This window comes from Python bivittatus, unplaced genomic scaffold (assembly GCF_059951505.1).
Source record: "Python bivittatus isolate LINGU-HERP-01145 unplaced genomic scaffold, Pbiv_v1 ctg000690_np1212, whole genome shotgun sequence".
Classification (NCBI taxonomy): domain Eukaryota; kingdom Metazoa; phylum Chordata; class Lepidosauria; order Squamata; family Pythonidae; genus Python; species Python bivittatus.
In genome coordinates this window covers 399,525-412,910 of record NW_028277096.1, presented here as the reverse complement: position 1 = coordinate 412,910, position 13,386 = coordinate 399,525, and the positions used below count along the sequence as shown (strand labels likewise).

The following is a 13,386-nucleotide window of genomic DNA, read 5'->3' as shown; positions in this document are numbered from 1 at the left end:
GCAGACAAAGGAAGAAGATTTTAACACAACAGAAACTGGCTGAATCTGCCATCAAGGCGAGGGGAAGGAAGATCGCAACGGACAGATGGGTAGCCCAGGGCAAGAGCAAGGGGCGGAACCAAGGGGTAACTACAGGTCAAGGGGAGAACCTTATAAAACTCCTGTAAGAAACCGTGCCAAGCCAATCCTGGCTTTGTCTGTAACTGCTACGCATTATGCCTGAATAAACTAGCTTTCATCCGAGCCTGTGCCTCACAAGGCTTCTGTTCAGCGCTGAATGCAGTGAACCTTATACCAGGTGGGTCTGCAAAGACCCAGAGAGCTTCCATTGCTCTCTCCATCTATGCACTGAGGAAAGAAACAATAGCTGTGAACTTCATTAGGAGGAAGAGCTACTTTGCACGATGTGTAGCTTAACCTGCTCCACTTTCTGAACAAATGCAGAAGAAGCAATGCCAGGAATGCCAAGAGCAGAAAGGGAACACAGCTTCTCTTCAGCAAGCCTTCTTCCAATAGGAAATGCTTTGTTACGTGACCCCAGACAGCCCCCTTATGGACTTCTGGGTCCTTAACCCGCCTGAATTTTTATTGAAAGAAAAACATGAATTCAGAAGACAACATGCTACCAAGCAAAGTTTCATCCTTTATCCTAAGATTTCCTTGCAGCAATGACTTTTCACCCCCAAGTGTTTCACTTGGATGATAACAGTATACTGAAACTCTAGTTCACCTAGTAAATTGATTTTAGGTGACTGGCTAAGCCAGGGGTCTCTTCAGGGAGGGGCCAGGTAGGGTAGACCGATGAAAGGAGTGTCCCCTTTCTAGTGCATTGCAATGTTGCATGTATCCCCACAAGGACAGAGCTTGTGGTGTGAGCGCTGATGAAAGCAGCAAGATTCTGCAGATGCCACTGGGCTAAGCTCAGCATAGGAGGCACTTTTTTCAATCAAACAAGACTCCTATTTTGTGAATTCAACCCTTCTGGCTATGCATGCATGCAATGCTCTCAAAATTTCAAAAATGTCCTTCTACAGGTAGTCCTCGTTTAGCAACTGCCTTGTTCAGTGACCATTCACAGTTACAATGGTGATGAAAAAGTAACTTTGTGACTAATCCTTGCATTTATGACCTTTGCAGGGTGAAAAGCAAAGGAAAGCTCCAGTAAGATCACAAGCAGAGTTGCAGTTTCACTTAGCGACCGCTTTGCTTAATGACCAAGTTGCTGGTCCCAATTTTGGTTGCTAAATGAGGACTACTTGTAGTTTATAACCCCTCCATCAAATCTGTGTGGGATTTTAACATGGCACCAGAGTAATATAGTGATGGACTAGGGAGATACCAGTCCAAGTCCCTATTTGGCCACCAGGTTCCCTGGTGACTTTTGGCCAAATGCTCTCTCTCAGCTTAACTTGCCCCACAGAGTTCCTATTGTGGGGATAAAATTAGGAAAGGTATCCTTGTAGGTTTGGAAGCTGCTTCAAACTCTCAGAGAACATGAGAATGTAAATAGAATGACTGTGACGATAATGGTGGTAATTGCAGCAAAAAATAGTAATTAATGTACTGTGGACAAGCCTAATAAAATGAAGTGCATTTCAGGATAAAAGGAAGGTACTTTTGGTGGGGGATTCACAGACTCTGAGGATCCGTCAGTGAGAGAAAGGATGCTTGAGGAACTAGCCATTCAGTCCTCAAACAACTGGATCCTCTGATAGCCTAAAATCTCTCCAAGGGGCATCTTAGAAGTTTCGGAAGGGCCCAGGGCCTGCCACTCTCTGCTACTGAGTCATAGAATCATAGAACTGTAGAGTTGGGAGTGACTACAAAAGTCATCTGATCCCACCATTTGCAATGTGCCTGAAAAACATTGAAAGCAGCCAGGACAGTTGACTGGCCATTTTCTTCATGGACACTTTCGGAGAGGAATAGCTTCAGGGACAGAAAATGCTAGTCTTTCAGCATTCCATCTGGCATAAAAATGCTCCATCCTGGTATGGCTCATTCCCTTTTGTTTTTGTGCCAGAAGCCTCATGTTCCTAAGGGGGATCAAACGAGGCTGAGTTGTTGTCCCTCCATATCCTTTGACAACCCATTTTTTCTTGGCTTCACTCCTTTCCACCTGCAATAATTTGGTGCCATCCATGGAATGGACAAGGGGAGTAAATGAAGAAAACTGCATCACGCTGATGTGGGGCAAGCTCTGCCCTTTGTGTACGTTCACACAACACACACACAAAAGGGTTGGAGCTTGCTTCACATCAGCATGATGCTGCTTTCAGTTGTGCAGATGCCTCTGGAATCTTTCTACTGATCTGCCACAGGATTACTTTAAAGAGTGCAACTGGATGATCCCATAAAGTATTTGGAATACTTGCAACAACTAAATAGCTATGAAATATGCTGGCTAAATACGGTCAGTCCAATCAGCCTTTCTTCTCCATTTTCATCAATTTAAATCTAAAATCTATAACCATTGTGTTTTGATGACAACTGTTCACTCAAATACTATTTTTTTCATAAATACAGGAAGACCTGACACCTGCCAACAGGCTGGTGGTTTCTGTCAGATTGACATCCGAAAGAAATGCAAGTTTGGAAGTCTTCCATACAACTGTGGCATTAATGCCCAGTGCTGCAAGCCTGATCCGGTGAGATCCATTTCTTTCTCAGTTACGAAATGAGAAATGTGTGGGCATAGAGTCTCTCTGCCTTAAAACTCTGAATAGGCACTATATGTCTGCAGGAGAGTAAGAGTTTCCTTTATCTGTTTGCTACCACCTACTGGACATCTGGAGTTTTACAGCCCAGATCCGGTAAGCCCAGTTGAGAGGCCCCATCTGCAATTTAAGAAAAAGGAATCTGACTTCTCTATTAGCCAGCCTGTTTCCTTATTTCATGTATGCTTACCTGAACCATGAGACCTTTTTCAGAGGATCCATTTTTTAATTTATATTTATTGAGGATTTTACATACAGTAAAAGACAAATGTAAAGAAGAAGATAGAAAAGAAAGGAAAAAGCAGAAACAAGTGCAAAAAAAAAGAAAGAAAAAAACTAAAGTTAAGAACTATAATGTCTTCCAACCTTCTCTTCCAGAGTTATTAACAAACCTATCATCTCCCCTCTCTCTTAACTCTTCCAGAAATCCATTCAATCCCTTATTTAATTCTCATCTATTTCAATCATTAAATCCATAAATCATAATTTCACCTTTTCCTTCTTTTAGCAAAAAGCCCATAAATGGTTTCCAGTCATTTAAAAAAGCACTTCTTGTTTTTTCTCTGATCAAATGGATCAGTTTTGCCATTTCTGATAGTTCTGACATTTTTACTATTGATTCCTCTATTGTGGGAAGGTCAATACTGTTCCATCTTCGTCAGAACTTTTTCAAAGAACTTTTCGTATCCAAATATGCTGGCAAATGAAGTGAGGCAGATGGCCGGTAGAATAAGAGTCCCTTTATTCATCAATCGTTCCCTATTGTGGAATACCTATGCTGGAAAGACAGCATTAATACACTCACACTGGAAGTGGGAATTATAGATATTCCCACATTATTCAGTTCACTTCTGCTGATTTCCGTGCAGGCAAACACCTGCAAAAATCTTTTGTCATACATACTGTATGTGAGTTTCAGCAGCACAAAGTAATCCTCCACTCCCTTAATTGTTGAGTGTTTATCCTCCACTGTCCCATTGTTTTAGCTATCAGGAAACACTGATGCCTCAGCTTTAACAGCTATACTTACTAGCGGTCCTCAGGGATCAGCCTGTGTCAGTACGTGATACAGCGCATAAAAGCAGCTACATTAAGAAATGAGTAACTTTCTCCATGTTTACCACATGGTAAGCTGAGTAGCTCAATTTATCGATGAACTGAATTTCATCCAAGCAAGGCATCATCAAGGTCATTTAGCTGTCTTCCTTTCTCCCGGTTTTGGGAGTCAGATCAGATTCAGAATAGATGGTGTTTTAATTGTAAATGCTATGAGATAAAAGGGCCATCTCCTGTTTCCCGGAGCTCCACAGTGTTCTTAAAGGTGTGTTTTCTTGCCTGTAGGCTTCTCTGGGACACGTGGCTGGCTGTTGTTGGGTACTGGATGATGAGCTAGTTGAACCTTTTTTTCTCTGATCGAGAGAGATTAAAGCAGAGCTTCAGCATGACCTTTAGAAGAACCAGGCATAGCTTCTCACATTTATGAACTGAAGAATAGAACCAATAAGCAATTAATGGACCAGATTCACCATTGCATCTGAAAGTGTGCCTTTTCCCCTGCCTATCTGTACCTGTAGCCATCATTTTGGGCAAGACAAAGTCACTTCAGTAACAAAATGTTCTGTTTCTTTTCTGCAGTGAGACCACCAAGGAGATTCCCTTGTGAGGCACTGGGAGGTGACTGCCATGTTGCATAAGGAGGACCTTGCCCCTCTCAGGCGGAATATTCAGCCAACTCTGGCATTAAGGGAAGATGCTGCAAACTGCTTTGTAACAGCAATCACTGGAACCACAGTATAATTAAATGATTTAATGAATTTGCATCAAACATTTGTATTTGATACTTTATTTTGAAGGTGCCTGCAGCAAATGATGATCTGAATCTGATTACTGTGCTTGGAATTTTGGGAGACCTGTTGGCCACGTTGCTATTCTTACTAAGCAATCAGCAATTGCACCTATAAACTGTTCTCTGTATATCAGATCATGAATTGCCTTCCGCTCATCTCATCTCCCATGGATGCCTGAGGGAGCTGACATCTGTCTTTAGCAATCTGTGGTTTTCCCCATTAAGTAGCCAACAAGCCATTGTAGTTTTGCTATGGGTATAATCTTGTTCAGTTTCAGAGATCATTCAGATGATATCCTGGTCAGCTGATTGCTGGGTGTGGGATCAGCCCAGTATGTATTGCCCACTTTAGGATGGGGCCTCCCCTCCCCTCCCCTCCAGTCCTTGGACACTGCCTTCAATATCTGCCATGTGAAAAAGAGGTAGGGGTTTGATCATGGGTGCCATCTTGGTTTTTTACCCCATACTCAGGAATGCCAGTTGGAGGGCAGCAGGTGTTATGCTGGTATAGTTTTGTGTTGGGCAATGAGTGGCGGATCACACTTTAACTTGACCATAAGTTAGGGCCATATGTGACATTCCAATTATGCCATCACAGGCTAAATTGTTCCTGCGAATGCCTACAGTATATATCTGAAGTTTCAACCCAGGAGCCGTGCTGAGTTCAGGAAGCTGACTTCTGTAAGCTCTCAAGCTCTTTTGTACTTCATTTTAAACAACTCCAGTGCAGTTTGGGGGCTCCAAAGAGATCATTCCTGCCCCCCCCCTTTGCAATAAGAAAAATACTAGGTGGTGGCCACACAAGAAGAACTCCATAACTTATAAGGAAACATCAGCCATACGTATACACAGATTGTATGATATACGGTAGTGCAGGAATTTAATCACCACTAAACTAGTGAAACTCAGTCGTAGCCCTGAGGGAGGGCTTGCTGAAAAACTAACAGACCTTCCCCAGCCCTATTTCCCACTTCTCCACAACAGACTAAGCAGTCTCCTTAAGGTATGGTATGTGTCAGAGGAACTGTATGTATTTCAAGAGATCCGTTCTCTGCTGCATTCACTTTTCCCAATGGCCAAAGACCTGCCAGCTGGGATACGTAGCAGTTTTCTTTCTCTGCTCAGCATGGCTGCTTGGTCCTTCTTTTTTGGTTAAATTTCTGTCTTCCAAGCCCATTGAATCCCCTTTCCTTTTCTTCTTCTGGGCATTTTCCTGGTGGTCAAGCTGTGACCTTCCCTCTTCCCTGTGGGCCAAGTATTGCCCTCCAATATTCCTGACAGTTTTTGCACCTCTGAGATGCTCCTCTTCCCTTGTTAACTGCAGGAATTACTGCATTTTGCAATTGACGAAAACCACAAACTTGCACCTCTTACAAGAAGTATCCAGTGAACACAATGGGGTGCACTGATGCCAATATTACCTCCATCCCTGTATATTTATAATCACTCATGTCATGGCATGCCTTATTTGTTTAAATATTTAAATTAAATAATCTTTTAAATTAAATTAAGTTAAATTAATTTCCTGATGGGAAGGTGTAAGATTGGCTGGTAAGCAATGAAGAGGAAGTCTGTAACAATTGTCACGATGACTCAGTGGATCATGGGTTGTCAAGTTATCATTAAAATCAGTAAAATGAGTGCAGGATCAGAGTTACTTGGCAGTAGGGATGTCTAGTTAGCAGTTTTTGACACTGTGTTCTATATCAGTTATAGCATCTGTGTCTTCTTCAGAGTCAGTCCCATAATACAGTGCTTTAGAGTAGTCCAACTGTATTACTGCCAAGGTCTCCTGGTCCATGAAAACTATAACTCATGCACCAGTATAAAAATGGCCCAGAAGATTTAAGTTGCAAGAAATAGGGAACGTTCTGCCCTGGAATCATGAAGGAACTATACGTGCTTCTAAAAAAGGAAACTCATTTTTTTCAAATTACTCCATATCTCTCTGTTTTGTTATCTAGGTAGATACTTACATAGTAAATATTGTGCACTATACATAATAATCAAAGCAATCTCCCAAGTATCATACATTTGCAAACACATTGAAAATACTTTTTTCCCCCCCTTCTACACCAGAGTTTCAGCTCAAGAGCTGATCTGCACTTTCTGCTAGGTGCATCACCAGCCCAGGCTACTTACCACTTCCGGGGTGCATTAGTGGATGACGTCCTACTTCTATTCCTAGCCCGTTGCAAATGTCCCTCCTGCCCATGTTTTTCGGCTTCAATTCAAAACTGCCATTTTCTGACCTGAGACAGCTTAAGCCCTTCAGAGCACAAGCTGTATTTGGTGACTGTGCCTGGCATGTTCCATGCCTCCAGTGCTGGTCTTTTCATCCCAGCCTGCCAAGAGGCTGGTCATCAGTTGCTGGTTCTTAAAATAATATTGTGGTGGCTACTTTGTTTCTATGAAGCTGAACTATCAGTTCTTCCTTGCAATAATATTTCCATGGACTTCAAGAGAAATAGAGAAATAAAAAGAACAACCAGTTTCCTGTTGCTTTGGTCATTGGAGCACTGGAGCTCTACGTAATGGTACCATATGAGGGGGAAAAAAGGGGAAAAAAATGTCAGAGTTAGCGGGAAGTAGAGTGAAGACATCCACATCCACAACCATCTCAGAGAGTAAAGGAAAGGCATGGAGACTAGCAAGGAGTGAACAGTCCCTAAAGGAAAAGGCAGGCACCAGAAGACCAGTCTGCACAGAAGCCAGAGAGTGATGCTTGCCTTCTCTGCATGGATGGGAAAGGCCGGAAGCAGAGGATGACCATTCAAGTCTTGTGGTGGCTGTAGTCCAGAATGAGCAGCAGCCTGGCCACAAAGCCAACTCACTGCAGTCTGGACTGGAATTTCTAAAGTAGGCTTAAGAAACAGCCATGAGCAACATGGCAGACAAACTATTTGGATCCACTCTAGTGGCCCTGAACCCACAGGCTTCTCTGAGTCCCTGCCTATGTCTTATAACTTCCTAAGCAACTGCAGACACTTGTATTAAAATAAGTATTCATATTCAATGGGAATGCTTTCTGAGTAAACACTGTAAGATTGCACTGGCTGGCTGTTGAACTCTGAGCTTTCTTGTAAAGGGAAATGTTGGTCTTCCTGAAAGCAAGAAGGAAGTTCATCTTTACCAAGATATTTTGTATGTGATGCAAACTTTCTGTTTTTTTAAAATTCTACTGATAATGTATTTTGAATATTTTCAACATTTAACAAATTATTAACAATTTTAAACCATAATTTTGTTCCAAGAACTTTTGTCAAACCAGTAAGGAACTTACAGTTGACATGTCCATAGCACATGCACTGAAGTTCCTTGGCATTTATTACATCTCCAGCATATAAAGAGAGACAGCCAACCAACATTCAAAAGTATCTTTTCTAACAATAAGAGCAGTTAGACAATAGAACCAGATGCCTAGGGAGATGGGGGCAAAAATCCATTTAAGAAAAATAGTTTCCCTCCAATTCTACCAAAAAAAAAAAAAAAAAAATCTTACTGGCTGTTGTGAGCCAGTCCTTTTTATTGTCTTAAAACAATAGGGATTGTAAAACTATGCTGTTAAATTTCTAGCTAGGATCACAATATCACAAAATCACAATAACTGGGGATCACAGTGAGGGAGATTATGTAGGCCATTGCTTGCCTAACCATGTTTTAGATTGTTCGTTAACAGATAATTTCTAATTCAATATGAAAGTGCAAAAAAGCAGAGTGCAAAAGCAGAGAGAAGGCACTGAAGATGGGCCTTTGCATGTTCTCCCAGCAATAACAAGGTTGAAAACTGTCCTGTTTAAACCAAAGGAGTACTTACAAATGTAACCACTTGCCAAGAAAATTGGTGTGCAAAAACACCAGCAGATTACTGCTAATTATGGGAACTGTAGTCCAATACAAAGGAGGACACCAAGATTAGAAAAGGCTTCTCTGAAATCTCAAGGAGGATCTAGGAGTGACTCATCCTGGAGAACATCCAAACATCACACCTGCATCTCAAAGAGTGCCATTTTAAACCCTTCCCTTTCAGACTCAACTGAACTTATCTCTAGCTATCTGGAGGACCACTTGGACTGCTTCTATTTGTTTGCCTGCTGTATTCATCACTGTTTTGGAGCTCAGCGGTGTTGGGGAGACAGACCTCTTTCTTACCATCTTTACCATCTGCCTTGCTGCTGGACACTGGGGATTTGGAGGTGTGGGCAGTGGCTGGGTAGGTGGGGGTCTGCAATAGTGTGGCAGACTACTGTGGACCCCCCCACCTGCGAAGGGCTTTCTGCCTTCTCTCCTATAGCCTTGAGAGGAAAAGTGCTGCAGCTCCTGTGTAATAGTGAAGTGCCTGAGAATTGGACTATGGGTTTCCCACTGTGAACTATGTATTGATCCCTTCCTCTTTTCCCTTCCTCTAGGTGACAGCCAGGGGGTGGATTTGGTGCAGGGTGAATGGGATGGGGGCCTCCACCAGCTGCTAGAAGCAGCAGGGTGAGTGCCTTGCATGTTAGTGGGGTGTGAGAGTGTGAATGTGTTGATTCCTTCTTCTGGGTGAGAGTCAGAGGAGGAACTGACAGAGGGTGAATGTGAAGGGAGCCCTCTACCCGTGGGTGGGAGCAACAGGGAGGGTGCATGTGAACGTTTAGGTGTGTGACTGTGTTGCAGTGAAGTAGGGAGGTGGTTGCTAGGTACCTCAAAGGCACTGAGTGAAGCTAAAGTGCCTTGGGGTGCCCAGCTTCCCCTCCCAGGGATGACTGGTGAGGACAGTAGATGCTTCCCCATCTTGGGAACTGAGGGACTTGGATAAGAGATGAGGCTGCCATTGAGGGGATGGGGCAGGCTGAAGTTTTATGGTGGTGACGGGCATGGGGAGATATGGTGGGAGACGGGGAGCGGGCCATTCCTGGGGAACATGGGACAATTGTTTGATTCTGGTCTCGCGTTCCAGCTCCTCAGTCTCAGCCCCAGTACCCTCTTAACATTCTACAAGTCCCTCAAGACCTGGCTATGTGAACAGGTCTGGGTGTCCCGGGGGACTGGGGATATTTTGCAGTGGCTCCCTTACTATGGTTAACATTACCCTTTCCTATCGTGTGTGTGTTTTATAGTTTTTATAGCTTTAATTATTGTTTTATATATATATATATATATTTAATTGAGCATTGTACGCCGCCCAGAGTCACTTTTTTATGAGATTGGCAGCTCTATAAATATGATCAATCAATCAATCAATCAATCAATCAATAGATAAATAGAGTGTCAGATGGTTTCTGCTATTTCATGTTAGAAATGTATCCTGCACAATTTGCACGCAAAGCTCTGCAGACCACATGGTGGCATTCCATTGTCTCCACATTTTTGTAAACAGAGGAACACCTTTTGAGATGTGGATCTAGATCTTTGGTGTGGCTTTGTTCCAGTAACTGTAAGAGTTCAAAGAAAAGTTCAGCAATGAGGTTGTTTCCTTTTCTCTTTCCTCTGCTCTCCCCTCTCTTCCACATTGCTGCAGGTAAGAGAATACTGTTGAATGATAAAGAGATACAGCATTTAAATTTGAGACATTTCACTGAAATAGAAACCTCTTGCTAGATTTCATTCTGCACTGATGTGGTAAGTGAGGACATGATGGAGACCTTATTCCATTTACAATTTCATATATAGAAGCTGACTGGCTATTGAATCACTTAATCTTATTTTAATCTTTCTGACAAGAAAGCATTCTGTACCATGTTGGAGATCAGCAGGCTAGTTTAAAGAGCAGAAAATACACCACTGTAGCCACACAACTCTGAATTTCTTTGGCTGCCCACTCCTACCTACCACACACACCTTTGTTACTTGAAGTACCTGCTTCACTCTGGTAGGATGGGCCCTGCAACATGAGAAATTCCAATCTTTTGAGTAAATGTATTTAAGCTCCAGGTGCCTGTCATATCTGAGAATGAATTAAGAAAACAATAGTAGTGGCTGGAGCAGAATGTATTTTCCTGAAGATATTTAAGTGGTTGGGTGATGGTGCCATCAATAAGGAGTTAAATTAACTACTTTGGGGCTGTTTGCAGATATGCTAGTGTTTCTTTGCAGAACGCTTGCTAGAGAGGAATAATGACCAAAGGCTTTGCACACAGAGGGGCAGGGTCCCAGTGAATAGCTTTCTTGATTGCAGCCCCTCACCCTGGAAAAGATGGCTGGCCCCAGCCAGTTAATCTTCAAGAAGGGTCTGAAAGCAACACTCTTCACAAGGCCTTTGGTGAGATAAACCTCACTTAGGCAGACAGCAGTATGAGGGGCTAGCAAGGAGAAGTGATAGCTTTTGTGACTTGCATGCAATTTTGAATCCAGGGAGAAGATGGCTTATAAAAAATAATAAAATAAACACATGGTTCTCTATTTCACTCCAAGATCAGAATCCTTTTCTGTATCTTCTCTGTCTGCCTGCTTAGCCTCTTTTCACAATTTATTTCACTCAGCCAATTTCCTACATTCTGAATTTATCTTCTTCCCTTTATTCCTTCTTGATGTCCTGATTGCCCCTCCCCATGAAGTAGCTAGGGATATGACGGGTATCTTCAGAGAATTCAGGATCTCAAATCTGAACTGATCTGGTTTCTACCTGCCTGAAGTTGGATCCCCATCAGAAAACGGGTGGTTTTTAGAAGCATCTAAATTTTTATAGTACTAGCTTGAGGTGATCCAAATACCTCATACATATCTCTATTGTACCCATTGTACAACCTGTATTCAAAGTGTAATTAACTCTTCTCTAGCAAGTGTGCTTCTAATTGGGAAACAGGAGGTTGTTTTTCATTTTGTTGTTTGAGGAACATGACGGAGAAACTATAAACTAAGGATGAATGTGGCCTACAGTTGTCAATAGTTCATTACTAATTTGGATTACTTAAACAGTTTCCCTTGTTTTCTCCCTTAACCTGTTGGCCTCTTCTCTTCTCTTCTCTTCTCTTCTCTTCTCTTCTCTTCTCTTCTCTTCTCTTCTCTTCTCTTCTCTTCTCTTCTCTTCTCTTCTCTTCTCTTCTCTTCTCTTCTCTTCTCTTCTCTTCTCTTCTCTTCTCTTCTCTTCTCTTCTCTTCTCTTCTCTCCCTTCCCTTCCCTTCCCTTCCCTTCCCTTCCCTTCCCTTCCCTTCCCTTCCCTTCCCTTCCCTTCCCTTCATTTGGGAGCCCTGATGCTTCTTCCCTTCCCCTTCCTCCCTCTTTTGAATTTCCCTTTAGGACAGGGGGCACAGCTACTTCTGACAAAGAGCTGCACTTCATCTTTGAATGACAAGCCAGGGGCTGAAGTTCAAAAGCAGTGGGTGTCATCAGGGCAAATGCTACCTGAGATTTCAATTTATTTTTAAACACAGTTTAAGTTAAATATAACTAATATGATGGCTCTCTGGGCCCCATGTGGCTGTGCACATGTTTTAGGAGTTGATCAACTCAATCAATACTTGACTAAAGCACTTCTGCTTTCGCTATTAGAATCAAATGCCTTTGTGCATAAATTATTGTAGATTAATTTGCTTTTGGCATGTTTATAAAGCATCAGATCTATAAGCTAGTTTTGGTGTGAGATATAATGAGGCAATTAAATCAGGGTTCTTTTTTTACATTTATGGCAGCGGAAGTTCTCTTCCCAATAAGAACATTGTTTTTTTGCACAAGGCAAGATGATTAAACTTGCTCAGAAATGGGATACTCCAGAAAATTCTTCTAGTGAAGAACTTCCAGGCATTTGTGATAATAGTAATGCAACATGCTGCAAAGGTAAATCACTCACAACTCTTAAAATGCAAATATTTAGCTAGTGCTGAATAACATTCATCACTTCACCCATTCAGCCACAGACTTTATCCTTCATAAACCAAATTAAAAAGGGCTTCAGGTTTTTCAATCTCTAGGCTGCTGAAGAGAAAACTCATCTGCTCAACAATAATTCCCTTAAAAATGGTCTCAACTTTAAAGCTGTCCACATGACAGCTTTGATAGCAATCCTAGTTGAAAGAACAGGAAGAGGGTTTTTTTCCCCTGATTTTTTAAATAATAATAATAAAAACCTTCAGCTATTTCTCTCTTGGAATTCTAAGAAAAGAACACTAAGTGCTCATTGCAAAGTATGTTTACCTGCAGTTCTCTTTGAAGCCTTTCATTTGTTCTTCGGGTACATATTGACACCTGATTATTGGGTAATATCTGTAGTATGATATTTACATTGCTGATCTGTGTTATTTATTTGGAAGCCATCAGTGGTCAGTGGGCTTACTTCCAAGCCAGGTCACCTATCATTTCAATATGGAAATGAGGAATGTTAATTTTCTGAGCATAGTCTTTCTCTTTCTTTCACAGGAATACTGTATAATTCTCTGGATTTTGTTGTGAGGAAGAATGTGAACTGATGATATTAAAGTGGAAAGGGTAGAATTCAAAGTACGTGCCAGTTTCTTGTTTAGAAAATGGTTATAGAATATATATTATTTTAATGGGTGGAACTGCTGGAAGAATATTGACTTATATTTTGCAAATTTGTCTAGAAGGCATATTTGCTTGATAGCTAAGAGCTTTTGTTGTTTAGTCGTTAAGTCGTGTCCGACTCTTCGTGACCCCATGAACCATATTGCGCCAGGCCTTCCTGTCCTTCACTGCCTCCCTGAGTTTGCTCAGTTTCATGCTCATTGCTTCAGTGATGCTATCTAACCATCTCATCCTCTGCTGTCCTCTTCTCCTTTTGCCTTCAATCTTTCCCAGCATCAGGGTCTTCTCCAAAGAGATCTCTCTTTGCATTAGGTGACCAAAATATCTGAGCTTGAGCTTCATTATCAGTCCTTCCAATGAGCA

The 13,386-nt window shown here is 41.9% G+C and overlaps 1 long non-coding RNA gene across 3 annotated transcripts in view; it reads left to right on the top strand.

Annotated features, from left to right (window-relative positions):
* Positions 1-4,531, top strand: part of LOC148214353 (uncharacterized) — a 77,316-nt gene extending 72,785 nt beyond the window's left edge. For all 3 annotated transcript variants that reach the window (XR_015798205.1, XR_015798203.1, XR_015798204.1), the window contains 2 exons: positions 2,527-2,648; positions 4,353-4,531. This is a non-coding gene — a long non-coding RNA (uncharacterized LOC148214353). The remainder of the gene's footprint in view (positions 1-2,526; positions 2,649-4,352) is intronic.
* The last annotated feature ends 8,855 nt before the right edge of the window (positions 4,532-13,386 follow it).